This window comes from Myiozetetes cayanensis, unplaced genomic scaffold (genome assembly GCF_022539395.1).
Source record: "Myiozetetes cayanensis isolate MyiCay16 unplaced genomic scaffold, myiCay2020 scf32, whole genome shotgun sequence".
NCBI classification, from domain to species: Eukaryota; Metazoa; Chordata; class Aves; order Passeriformes; family Tyrannidae; genus Myiozetetes; species Myiozetetes cayanensis.
This window is the reverse complement of record NW_026087544.1, coordinates 3,181,066-3,195,048: the sequence shown is the minus strand read 5'-3', so window position 1 is coordinate 3,195,048 and position 13,983 is coordinate 3,181,066. Positions and strand designations below refer to the sequence as shown.

Here is a 13,983-nt window from a genome sequence, read left to right as displayed (position 1 = left end):
CCCGGGCTGGCTGTGCCACCCCTGTGGCCATGCCCTTCCCATTTCCCAGCTGAGAGGCAGATTCTTGGGATGTTGCAGCCACATGTCCCGGTTATTTTTATCCTGGCAGTTAAATACTGGATCGTGGCTACTGTAAACAAACCTGTTTAATTTTGAACTTGTAAATGTGCTCCGTGCCAGTTTTTTTTTTTTCCAGTCACTATAAACTAGGCCATGGAAAGGGCTGGATTTTCTTTTTTTAAAAGTGTCAACTAAACATTGCTCAATACTCCACCAAAATCCCTTCATTACTCAGAGCCGTGTTGGCAAAACAAACCCAAATCCAGCACTTCTGCACAGGGAAGATTTACAGCCATCAAAATCACACTTCAGCTGACAGATTCCCTCCACAATAAAGGAAAACCCAAACAAACAAAGAGAATGATCCAGCAGAGAAGGCTGGAAACACAAGACCAGGGGCTCTCCCCTTGGCTTCAACCAGTTCCAGCACTGCCCAGCGACAGCTCCACTCACCACCTGCTCCCTGATTTGTTCTACACCCTGTTCTTAGGTATTAAATTACTCAATGAAGTCAAAAGCACATTAAATGTTTCCCCAATATTCATCAAAGCTGTCAGCAATTACACAATTGTTACACGGGAGCGACGGAAACGCACCGGGAACAGGGATGGTGGATCCCAAATGAAAGGGTGCTTGGCTGGAAATCCCACAATTCATTAGCAGACACCTCCCCTAAAAAGCAGCAAGGCAAGCACTGCCATACATGACCCTGTTAATTAGCAGGGAATTTAGTCAATTGATAAAAATCACTGCCATGGACTCCCTTCCCCAAGGCAGTCAAACTCCCTGGCTTTAGGGAACAAGGAAAAACTCCTCCACCTTTCCTGAGATCACCAACACCAGAAAAACGAGAGGGAAGAGGAAAACAAAAAGACAAAAAGACCAGACTAAGCAGAAAGCAGGACTTCAATGTGACTTTAAAGCACAATTTGACAAACTTCCACTCCCAGGCACTGCGTTTATTTTATTACTCATTATCACCGCGGTATCTGACACCAAAGTAATTGTGCTTTATATATTAATGTTACATAAGAGGAAACATATTTTATACATCGTGGCAGGAATCTCAGCCTCAGTTTTTTAATTTCAACAGTAAAATCGTTGTCATTCCCACTGACTGCTTTCAGGATCAAATCAAATACCAATCAAGGCAACAAATGTGTAATTAACTGTATCCACAAGGCTGGGGTAGGATGAGTCATGACCTCACTGCAGAGCATTCCTGATGCTGGGACACATATCCCATCCCTCTTGGTTTAAAATCTTTTATTCTCCTGAAGTCAATGCAGGACAAAACCTGAGTTATTTCTTGTAAAAACAAAGAAAACATTTTGGTTCCAGGCAGGAATTCACATTGCCTAATCAAACTATTTTATACCTCAGCAGCTTCAGTATTAGAAAACAGGTATTTGGGATCAGGGACTTTTCTTGGGGAAGCTTAAGAACACTGAAGAACTAAAGGAACTTAAGTAAGTTCCAATTCCCTACAAAAAGTTTTGGGAATTGTACTGAATCCTGAACCACTACTGTGATAAAAAGCACTATGAATCCACCATGATTGTGAAAAGTATAACAATGTTTTAGTATTTGTAAAAGAGAAATTTCACCAATAATTCATAAACTTACAACAAGGAGGAAACCACATTTGTGTCTCTGGGTTGTGCACTCCCCATCCCTGGAAATGTCCAAGGTCAGGTTGGATGGGGCTTGGAGCAACTGGAACATGGGAAGGTGTCCCTGCCCATGGCAGGATGTGGAGTGAGATGAGCTTAAAGATTCCTTCCAATCCAAATCACTCTGGGATTCTCTTATCCTGTGCTTTTTATGACATACTTTGCCCAACTAATCAGTAATTTCAATAAAACAATTTGGTTTGGTTTTGAGGGAGCAAATAAACCCAAAAAGACACAGCAAGAAGCGCACACCCACACAGAATAACGCTGGTGACCAGCCAAATAAACAAAGAGGTGAACAATGACATTGGTCAGGGGTGTCATTTGAAGTGTTAAACCAGAAAAGGCAAGAGACTGGCCTACAAACCTTGCATCCCTTCCCAAAATCTCAAGCCCCTGCCATGTGCTCCTCTGAGCCACATCCAAAGCATCACTCCCATGTTCTGTGCTGGGTTGGGAAGGTTTCTGATCCCAGGCCAAGGCCATAAAAGCCTGGGCGAAGAGTAAAGTCCTCCAGCAACAGAGTCCTTCCGACTCCACTGTTGTGCTGAGCTGGAGCTTTGAGCAAATTAACTGCAGCCCACACAAACAAGGCAGAGGAACAAACTTCTTGGAAAACAGCAATAATTCTGTCATTTGAAATAGTCATTTCAGGCACAAACACACTGAGATGGGTCCTCCTCAGCCTGTAATCTTTTGTGCAATCAGCCTCACGCTGAACCTGCAATTTCAAACAACATAATGTTCACTTCCATGGAAGTGACTGCCTAATTATTCATTGGGAATTGCTCTGCTATTAGAAGCTCTCCAGGCAGGGAACAAGGGCTCTGGGCAGCCAAACCTTGCCGTGCTGAAACGGCTAATTTATGTTTTGTCCTATTGGTCTGCACTTGCAGAAAGTTGCTAGGGACATGTGCCAGGCAGACAAAGAGAGGGGAAAGGAAGCCAGCAGCAAAACTCAAAGGCCAACACACACTGCATCCCCAAATTAGAACAGCCCTCCACGTCACTGGTGGAGTTGGCAGCCGCCCCTCCGGACCGACTGCGGCACTGCTGCAAATTTCATACTAATGAGCAACTGAGCTGCAAACAGGACAGCCAGCCATGAAGTGTGCAGATTGAGGGGAAAACAGACTCCTCTCAATTAATTATATACATATATGCACACAGATATATAAATAAAACAGCCTATAGGAAGCATTGTGTGGTCGCAGGTCCTCCCAAGTGACACCGCACTCGACCATTTCTCTCCTCCCCGTCCAGACCCACTTGAGTATCTCAGAACTCCATTCAGGAGCTCTCAACAGCTTTTTTGGGAAGAAAAAAAAAAAAAAAAAAGAAAAAAAATACTTCCTTTCCCCCTTCCTCATCAGCCAAACATGTAAATGTTAAAAGGCATCACCATTAAAAACAGCAGCCGTTTATGGGACTTCCTCCATCTGTTGTTTACCCCACCCCCAACTCGCCACTGACTTTTAAGTCCCATAAAGTTGCTGGGTTTTTTTCATCTCTCCAGTTTCTTTAATGTGAAAAAATATTTTGACCTTTCATAATACAGTTTAAATTCCAGACAGGCTCGAGGAGGCTCAATCATAGCAAAAGCCCAACTCCATTATACTTGGTAAGAACAATTTGTTGTGCTGATAGTAGCTTGGCAACGTTCTTCAGTATTCTTCCTGGTTTATATAATTAGAGTAAATAAGTGACATGAGGTAGGGTAGACTGTCACTGCCATTCCAGCTTGGCACTTGAATTATTTTATTTCTGCAGCAACAGTGCCCAGACACTCGTCATAAAGCCCAGTTTGCCCTTATTTGGTCTCCAGCATCGAATCTTTGATGGAGAGAACAAGACAAGCTTCCCCCTGAGTAAAGGGTTCTTTGAAACTTCTCAGGTCGTAGAGGTTTAAAACTGCTCTTCCAATGTACTTCAAACTGAAAGAAAGCAGGTTTAGACTGACAGAAATTCAACAGAACATTCAGAGTTGGCAGAGACCCACAAGGATAATAAGTCCAACTTGTAAGTGAATGGGCCATGCAGGGAACCCACAGTGTTATTAGCACTGTGCTCTAAATAACTGAGCAAATTGGATATTGGGGAGAAATCCTTCCCTGTGAGGGTGGTGAAGCCCTGGCACAGGTTGCCCAGAGAAGCTGTGGCTGCCCCATCCCTGGAAGTGTCCAAGGCCAGGTTGGACGGGGCTTGGAGCAACCTGGGCTAGTGGAAGGTGTCCCTGCCCATGGCAGGGGGTGGAACAAGAGCTTTAAGATCCTTCCAATCCAAACCATTCCACAATTCTAAGATTTCTACCCACCAGTGACAAATTCTAAGACTAACATAAAGCCTCTAAACCCACACTGTCTGCCAGCATGAACCACTTCCCAGCTTTCCAGGAGACTCATTTACAAATTCCCCAAAATATTAAGATTCTTTTAAATCTTCCTGGCAAAGCTGCCACAATCAGTGTGTAGACACTGGATTTGGCCACGGGGACTGATCTAAAGGTCAGGTTTTCATCTGCAGCCCTGAGGTTTTCCAGTGCCTGGTGAGTGTGTGTGAGAGCCACAAGCAACCAAAGCCCGACCGTTCCCACGCAACCGCCGCTAATTAAACGCCTCTTTTAACAACCACTTTTTTTTTTTTTGAATGAAAAGCCTCACTGACCATATGGCCACTTATTAATACTACATTTGTTTATCAGTTTAAATAAAACCCCTACAGCAACGAGTATCCATGTAATGAGGGTTTAAACACGGTTAACAACGGATGTGTGAAGTAGAACTGCACCTCTTGAAAGGGTTTCGTGGCAGATTTTAAGGCTTGATAGGAGCCTGAATAGCAGTAAAAGCACAGAACTGGCTTAAAATAGAGGCAAAAGTAACAGTTTCATTACCTTTCATAAAGCAATTAAGTTGTTTAATATGGTGCTTGATCCTCCAGTATTTAGCTCAGCCCTTTAATGCCGCTTCCTGGGGGGCAGAAGGGGATGGAAACTGAGTTTTCTTTCATAAGAAAAGTGAAACTTTCTTCTGTGTGAAGGTTTTAACTGAAGAAATTCAAATATGTGATTAACACTCCAGCGCTGGAGTGAGAACTATGAGGCCAGGAGTGTTACAACCAAACTACAGGCAGATCTGGCCTCTGCACTTGGGGGAAGGTGGGGGTTCTCTGAAGTTTTTTTAATCCTCCTGAACCTGCTCAAAATGGCAAAACCACTCTGACAATTCATCCTGGAATTTCCTTTATGGAAAACAAAAGGTGGCACTAAAGGAAATAGCTCTGATGGTTTAATCAGTTTTATATGAGCCATTTCAGTATTTATTTATAGGTCGGGCTTGATTACAAGCAAAATAGATTGTTATAGAGCTGGCTTTAAACACCAACAAAACCAAAAACCCAGTTGGGCTCCTGCTCCCAGAGCTGTGTTTGACTCCCACGGAAGGGAGGGCACATCCTACAAGATGAGCACCACTGGCATCAGCCAGTCCTTCCCCTCCACCTCACCAGCAAGCACCCAAACAGGAACAACAAAAAAAATTCTTATTTTTAGAACGTGCCTTTGAAACGACAAGATGCAGGGCAATAGGAAAAACAAAAATCTCTCCCATATTATTGTGTCCACTTGTTAAACACATGGCCTGGGGACAGCTGGTTCTGCACCCTGACCCACAGACCTGAGAACACACCACACTTAATGTGAGTGTTAATTGCCATCACCCACCATTTCTGTGCTTTCCCTCTTGGGGAGGACACCTTCCCACCCGAAACTTCCAGCGAGACGCTTTTTCTCCAGCAAATCTGACAAATGCAGCATCAGCCAAACCCCCGAGCTCATCAGGGGAACCATCACCGCTGGTTTAAAAAAGTTCCTAAATATATTTTAACTCCTGCCCATAAAAATGCAGTGGATATGGACTTGGCATGAAAAAAAAAACAACAAAAGCAGCTCCAGCATCTCGGTTGTAGAGACATAACTTAATTCTTCTGACACTTGCTGAGCCATCCCATCACCCAGCTCAAGTGTGTTTTAGTGCTAAATGGATTTGGACTCAACACTGTGTTTATGACAAGGGTTTAGAGCAAACAGTTCATTTAACAGAGGCTACAAAGTACTGAAAATACAGAACAAAGAACACTTTCTCGGAATCACACCACTGAGGAAAGTGCCCTGGAGCATTAAAACATCTGTTTGATCGGTTCAAATGAGATTCCTGAAAAAAGCTTTACTCTAAATTTGACTGTGTCCTAGTGTTCAATAATATGCCAATGTAGTGCATTCACAAAACAAGGCAAAGCCATAATAGTACTGTAATATCTATGACTTTATAAGTGATCTGATGAGTTAAAAGCCCTAAATGCATAAATATTTCATGACAAAGGCTGTCTGGAACCGCTTCAGTCGGTATCTTTAATCTTAATGTTATTTTCAACTACAATTACTGTTCTAATCCAAAGCAGAAAGCAACAATTGGCTGAATTTATTTTATCTTCAGCTGTATTTATTTGATAAATCCATCAAGATTTCTGCTCTTCAGGCCAGATATCCAGTCTCTCTTACCCAGCACAGGACTAACATCAAATCCCAGGGTAAAGCAAGATGTGCTGGAATGAGACTCTTACCCAAAAACCAGAGAAATGCACCAGAAATAGCCTTACCCACTGAACTATGAGTTACTTCCAACTATCACGTGGTGAGTGGCACATAAAAAGATATTATTCTGCATGTCAGCTGTCTGTAATGAAAGTTTTCCTCTTCTCAGCAGCCCCTCCCTACAACTCCGAGTTTATTTGCATGAGAGAAAAGAATATTACATAAAAATACAACATTAAAGGCACTGCAACCAACACATCCAGCTCAACTGCTCCTCCCACATTCCCCGTGCTTTCCAGAGGTCTATTTCCCAATAAAAATGTGAGAAATGCCTGATTCCACACGGATTTTTTTTCACTTGGATCAAAAATAATGCCAGTTTTCCTTCCAGAAGCAGCAGAGCACTCACAGCCCCAGCTGCAGCCAGAGATGCTCCGATCCCTCACAGAGCAGATTTCCCTGCCATGACTTCACACACGCAATACCCTGATTTAAACATGACGAGTTTAAATTTTTTCGGTGTTAGAACACTGCAGAACACAACATCATCAAATCCAACAAATATTCCAACTTTAAAAAAACAAACAAACAAAAAAATCCCACCAAATCCTCAAACATTCCAGCCAGCCTTGAATTTGCAGTTGCAGCCACTGACAAGTGAAATGCAAGTGTCTGTTTTCCTGTAACGCTCCAGCAAGCAGCAGTTATGCAACCCAACCCATCGACAAACACGGTGTGTTTCCACAAAAGCAGGTTTTCTGCAGTTAATTTCTGACGGGGCAACAATCACCTCTTACAGAAACGCTCATCCTGCTCGTCACCAGCGTGTTTTCGATTGCCTCACTTAATTATTAATAAAGATCTGTTTCAGCCGCTGCTGTGGGCATATCCAGACCTCTTGCTTCAGTGCCCCAGCTGGATTTAAATGTTTTCCAGCTTATCAATATTCAAAATAAATAACAGAACGTAATGACTCAGGCCACCTGCTCCACAGGACTACTGGCTATTGCCTGGCTCCCCCAGATTTTAAGTCAAACAAAGTGAAATGGGTGAGAAAGCCAAGGCACCACCTGCAGCCATGGACTCTTTTTTATTTTTGCTGTTTGTCCTGTTACCTGTTTCTTCCCTGTTAGAAAAGCCCTGTGGAGGAGGGTCAGACTTTCCCCCTCAGACAGATCATTTTGTTCATCAAAAGCAAACAACCAGCAGTTTTCAGAACACACTGAGTCTGCTTTTGTCAGCATTTGGATTTCTCAATCCAAAAATAAAATAAAATTTAAAAAAAAAAAATCCAATCCCTGGGTTCAGGTCAAGCCACTGCAGCTGCACTGGGGAAGTGCCTGTTCAGGTATAGCAGGTCTTTCCCAACAGCCAGCACCCAATACCTGCTGGACCACTCACTCCAGCAGGAGCAGGAACAAACATCAAAACATCAAAACACCGTCTTCATGTGGCCACATTGAGATGCAGGCAGGGCCACCCGACCTGCTTCAGCAGCTGGCACGGTGAGAAAGAGCCCTGTGGCTCTGCTGCCACGGGAGAGACAGAAACACAAGAGTTTTAAAGCTCTCCTTTTTAACTTGAAGCACTGGCTGCTACAGGGGTGTGAGTGCAACCTGCCAGTGTCGAAGTTATAAACCCCAGAATGATTGTGATCCAAACGGGGTTCTGGGGTGGTTTCTGGTGTCCTGTTCCTTCCACCCCCACACACACATCTCAGAGGATCTTCCCACAGCACATCAATGCAATTTAAGTTCAAACACACTGTTTCTGACCAGGAATGTGACGCCCAGTGGCTCCTCCCTCCTTCCCACAGCCTCCTCATCTTAATATCGTTAAATGGATTACCTGAGACAACCTTAATTATGGCAGTATTTGCAAGGGAAGAAGTGATCTCTCAGTAACCAGTTTCTGTCCCTTTGCAGATCAGAACTTGTTTCCTAGCAAACCTGGGAGTGAAATGGCATCAGAGGTTCAGCCCCAAAGTGCTTCACATAAATACCAACAGCTGAACGTGTGTGTCCTGATGATGCTCTGCTGTCACTGGGTCTATACAGCTCCCCCTGCACTCCCCCCCTTTCTTCAGAAAGGAGCTCAGAAAATAGGCATTAATTAACAAAATTATGCTATCACAGGAAAGAACAGGAAGCTTCTAGTAATGAGCCATTTAACTTCCGAAGGGTTTCAGTCAGACATGTCAAACCAGCTCACAGAGCATGTCAACAGCCACCAACAACATGCAGAGCCAGCTGAAAAACAAGCAGTGAAGACCCTCAATTTGTTGCAACAGAGTAGGAAGCTTGATGTAACTCCCATAAATGCAGGCTGGTTCTTGCCAATAACCACCTGTTACCACTGAGGGGACAGAGCAAACAGTCACCTATTTATCCACCACTCAGAACAAGCCACAGGTCATGTTCTTTCCAGTTGTCACAGTCCAAGCTGAGCCACCACGCTGCCCCTGCTCTACACAGGAGCAAAGGACACTGCCCTGAGTCAGATGTGCTCAGGAACTGCAGCTTCTTGTTCTCAGCTCCTTCCCTCCATCAGCAGTAGTACCTCCACAACCGTGCAGTGAGTCAGAGCAAGAGTTGGGCTGGCTGAAAACTATGTCTGTATTTTTGGGATTAGCTCAGTTCTCAGCCTGCTGAGCTGCCTCAGCATCTACAGAGCAAGTATGAGAGCAAAGGGGACACTGGTGGGTGTGACCATGAAACCACAGCCTGCAGCTCTGGCTTCGCTGAGCTTCCACTGCATCCCACCCACCCTCCCACACAGGACAACCATTCCACGCAAATCCCAGGAAACAGAGGGTCCTTCAGACTGAGATGGAACTCCAAACGCCTCTGCTACCACCCCCTGCTCCAAATGGGGCTTTGAAGTCAGACCAACCACTCAAGACCTTGCCCAGTTCTGTGTCTCTGCAATGACACAGGTCCCTGGGCAGCCCCACCTCACCACATATTATTTGGAAAAAATATCCTTATTTTTTTTGCTTATGGAAAAACCCAAATTATTATGTACTCTGCCCTCCCAGGACTGTCACCCACAGCAAACCCACTCTGGCCTTGGAGGATGCTCTGACACCCGAGCAAAAGCAAATCAACTCAAAGCACACCGAGCTGGAGCCTCAGAGCTCACATTAAAGCCATTTAACCTTGTAGGTGCTTTCAATCCTGGTGATACTTCATAAAATACAACAAAAACATAATTTTTTATGTACTATAACGAGGTTTCTCCTAAAAATCTTACATTATTGGAATAAATGCTGTGTTGAATACCAGGTCCACTTGCTAAACAGCAACCTTAGAAAGCCAGATATAGCTAAAAAAGCCAGCATTTAAAATCTTGTATATTTTATAAATCAAAAGCAACCATACATTCTGGAGAGCTTGTTTATATATAAATCAAAAAATCTTAAGGAGAGAGTTGGACATAAATACAGGCAGTGAAACAACAGAGAAGGAGCCACTTCAGAGCAAAACTGGTCATCAAACTGAATCCAGGCCACAACATCCTCAGTTATTTAGAGCACAGACTTGCCTCAAACACAAATTTAAACTACATTTGGGTTGAGCTATCAAAGAACATATAAATATAAGTTCTCCTTCCTGCAATAACTTTCCTAGGCAGTGCAGGACTTTTAGGGAAGACAGCTAGAAGCCACACTGAAATACAGAATTCCTGTCATATGCCTGGATGCTATTTTTTTCAACATGTAATGTGAGGTGTATATTCAGGTCAATCAAGGTTATTTCTATTTCAACATATTTATATAAAAAGTGCATTAGGTAATTTTTTTTTAATATCCTTCTTACACAGAAGCCATTAATGAAAGTGTATCATCCTCACACTTGTTTTAAGCCTTTCTCCTCTGCTGTAATAGTTCACCAGCTCTTGATTTAGCCAACACAGGTGGTTTTTTCATTCTAATATTAGAGTTGAAGACACCAAACTGGATCACTTGGGCTCCTACTGGGTTCTTATTGAATAAAAATGCAACAGTGGGAAAGCAAAGGAGTTCAATCTATGACCTGCCATACTCATCTCACTGTGAAGCTGCAGAAGGTGAGTGATCTACTACCACTTCTAACAGCAGAGCCCAACCACTCTGGGACATGCTTTCCCTATAAAAACTGTGCCTCTCTCCTTGGCCTGACTAATTCCACCTATCACCTGTGTATGGAGGATTGGAATAAACTCATTTTCATAACTCTGAGCTCTATTTCACCGTTTTCATTACATGGAACACACTGAAGTGGATTCCACCTTCAGGATCTGAAGGGATCCTACAGAAAGGTGGAGAGAGACTATTTACAGGGGCCTGGAGTGACAGGACAAGGGGGAATGGTTTCAAACTGACAGGGAGAAGGTTTAGATTGGATATTAGGAAGAAATTCTTCCCTGTGAGGGTGGGGAGGCCCTGGCACAGGTTGCCCAGAGAAGCTGTGGCTGCCCCAACCATGGAAGTGTCCAAGGCCAGTCTGGAAGGGGCTTGCAGCAACCTGGGATAGTGGTCTGGGATTCTCTAACAATATTCCACGACATCTGCAATCCCAGCAGGAGGAATTTGTATTTTGAGTCTGCTGAGTGACAGCCATGAGGTGACACAGCTCTAGTGTTGATCCAACCTGTGCTTTAGGAACAAAAAGCCAAGTCCTCCTTTATCCTTTCCGTGCTTCCAATGAAGGATATAATCCAAGGAGAAACCTGTTTGGGAGGTGAACTTTTCAGGACATTAACTTCTTACCCAGAGAGCAGTCTAGGAACACAAATAAATCCTGCCTGACACCAGACTTCAGTCCAGCAGTAAATAAACCAAAACACCTCACCCAAGTTTTAGCACCTGAACAAAGACAAAATAGTTCAGCAAGATAAAACTTTTATTTCAGAAAACTTTTGGACATCCTTACTTATCTCTGCCATTAGGTGTCATGTTTCCAGCAGCAGAAGTTTTTGCAAAATGCAGACACAAATTTGTAAGTGAAAATTTATCCCTGGGATTTATGAGTACCCTTTTAAGAAGATGCTTCCAATTACAGTTCTGTTTAATTTCCCATGAACTACTGAATGAAAGAGTAAAAGCAAATCAATAACTATTTCAGAGCACAGTATAAAATGAATTCAGGCTGTACTTTAACCACCATCCTCACTACCTCTTCAAAAAACTAACCCCAAACCCACCCCAAATCAAGGCCAAAGAAATCCAAATATAACCCCAGGACTTGACTAAGTTTTAAAAGTTGTGTCTCTCTTAAACCTGCTTCTGCAGAATTAAATGCACAAAGTTACAATCTGACTGACATTTAACATTAATGTGGCTCATCAGAAATTAAAACAAAGTGATAAAAAAGGCAGTCTCCCATATTATCCTAAAACCCAAAACTCTTCATCAGGATCCACAGCCAGAGCCAGCCGAGCTCATTTCTGGAGGCTTGAAAGTAACACCAGGCCAAGGACAATTCTGAATTTCAAAGAACTACAAGTAAAAACCGTTTCAAATACAAAGACTAAAGATTAGAACTTGTGTTATGTTCAGAAGAGTCACTTCCTTTCATTCTAGGAAAACAGATAACACGCTCCTGTTCTCGGAGTATTAACATTCCTCTTCAGGATGATTTTTCTGAAGCCTGTGAAGCTGCACAGAAGCAATCTGTTCCCTAAATAATACTAAGCCCAAGTTCAAAGTGCCACTGAGTACACTGTGCACGTGCAGAACACAAGAAGAAACGCTGCAATATATAGCACAAACAAAGTTTAGAGTTGTTTATGCCCAAGACGATGATTCAATACACAATTAAAACTTTCATGTTCGAGTACGTCCACACGTTACACTCCAGCTATTTAATTACTCTTCAGGTTTTTTTTTTTAAGAACAGCCCTCAGACTGGATGAACAGCCACGAAACGCATCACTAATAACCTATGTCTGTATATTCGCAGCTTATGCTTTCAAATATAAACTTTGGTTTTTGCTGCGCTGTGTAAACACAAAGTCTCCAAATAAAAGCATTACCGTGTCACTGGCCTTAACGCTGCGCTGGTAATTCAGCCCTTTTGGCACACAGATCCTCTCAGAACCTCCAGCAAAGCTACTTACCCTAAAAACAGCCACGCCAGAGCCAGGACACGTGACGGCAGGCACTGCTCAGCTCCTGCGAGCCCTCAGAGTGACAACTCTGACACCGCTGGGGCCTCGAAATGTCACCGCGTGGCGTGCGGTCCCTTCAGCAGACCCCTTCACCGCCCTGCTGGGCTCCTCATAACCTCCCCAAAGGCCGTAAGAAATACCTGCTTTTAAGGGTAACTCAGTTTCTGTGGATGATCTGGTGGCACAGACACCGCGTGGCAAACGCTGCGCACGAAAACAGATTATTTTTAGCAGCGAGCGCTGCACTTCCTGCCGGCTCCACCTTGGAGAACGACGCACACACGCTGTCACCCTCCACTCCAAAACTAGGATTTCACAACTTCTGCTACCTGCCACAACAGAGGGAGGGAAGGGACAATCTGCCGAGAGCTCCAAGTGATGATTTCCCAGTTTCTAACTTGGCACGAAGAACTTCTGTTGGAACACGTTGTCAGTCTTCGCCCGTGTCAATAAATCGATGCCTTTTTTCCTGCCACGGTGATGAACAGAACATTAAATGTTTTTATTTATCCCACTGATTTTTTTTTTCCCATAGCAACAGGATGCGAACATGGCATTCCCGGCGTAATGAAGTCCCTATAGCAACGTGATAATGATGTCAGAATAATCAGACAGCAGTTCATACTTGGTGAAATACATCGCTTCCATGAATTCAAAAAAGTTGCAGGGAGCACAAAAGTAGGAATGTTCCATCTGAAACTTCCCCCCAAGTTGGCTGATTTTGGATAACTTCTCATTGAAGGCACAGAGCTTTGCTAACACACCACTTTCGGTTTCTCCGAGCTCCATCCGTTACTTCCTGAAAGTCTCACAAATTCCCACACGAAAACCCTGTTTTAATGCTGCTACACCAGTGGGAGCTTCTGACACACCACTCCAGCAAGAAAAAAGCAATGACACGAATCCCAACAGTGACACATTTCACGGCAGACAGGCACTGTCAACTGAGCAGCCGCTTCCCTCAACTCAACTCTTCAAATAGTCTGGTGTCTCTTTACGTGGAGCAACACAGCTACTCAGAGTGAATCACAACAGCCACAGAAATGACAGAGTGCTGATACAATACTCCAAAGGCAGACAGGCGTTTTCAAGTCAAACAACTATTTTAAGAAATATTATCTCCCCTGTTAAGCTACCGAAAGGAAAAAAAAAAATAGAGCAGAGTATTCATGATTTGCCCTTCCTGTTTGCAGCTCTTTCCAACCAGTGAGCAAAGCAAAAGCCAGGCGCCGATTCCAGCTCTGTGTCGGTCAAAATTGGTGCGTCCAAACTCCAGCCCTCCTGCTGAGAAAGCTTCGCAGGAATCCTCACACCAAAAGCACACTCACTGCACCTCAAACATCGCAAGCGAAGGCGCCAATTAACGAGAAGTATCTGAAACACCAAAGTTTCCCTACGCAGAGAACGGTTTCTCTTTAAAGCGACCGAAGGAAGTGCAAAGAAACCTTTCTGGAGCTGATGTGGTCTGAGACAGCTGGTCCTTGGGCTGGGAGGACGAGGGTGGGTCAG

The 13,983-nt window shown here is 43.8% G+C and overlaps 1 protein-coding gene across 1 annotated transcript in view; it reads right to left on the bottom strand.

The window, feature by feature from the left end:
- The window catches only part of RAP1A (RAP1A, member of RAS oncogene family), a 33,480-nt gene extending 20,655 nt beyond the window's left edge, over nucleotides 1-12,825 (bottom strand). The window contains exon 1 of the mRNA XM_050326727.1: nucleotides 12,804-12,825. The gene's annotated coding sequence lies outside the window, so the exon portion shown is untranslated. The remainder of the gene's footprint in view (nucleotides 1-12,803) is intronic.
- Nucleotides 12,826-13,983: the final 1,158 nt, after the last annotated feature.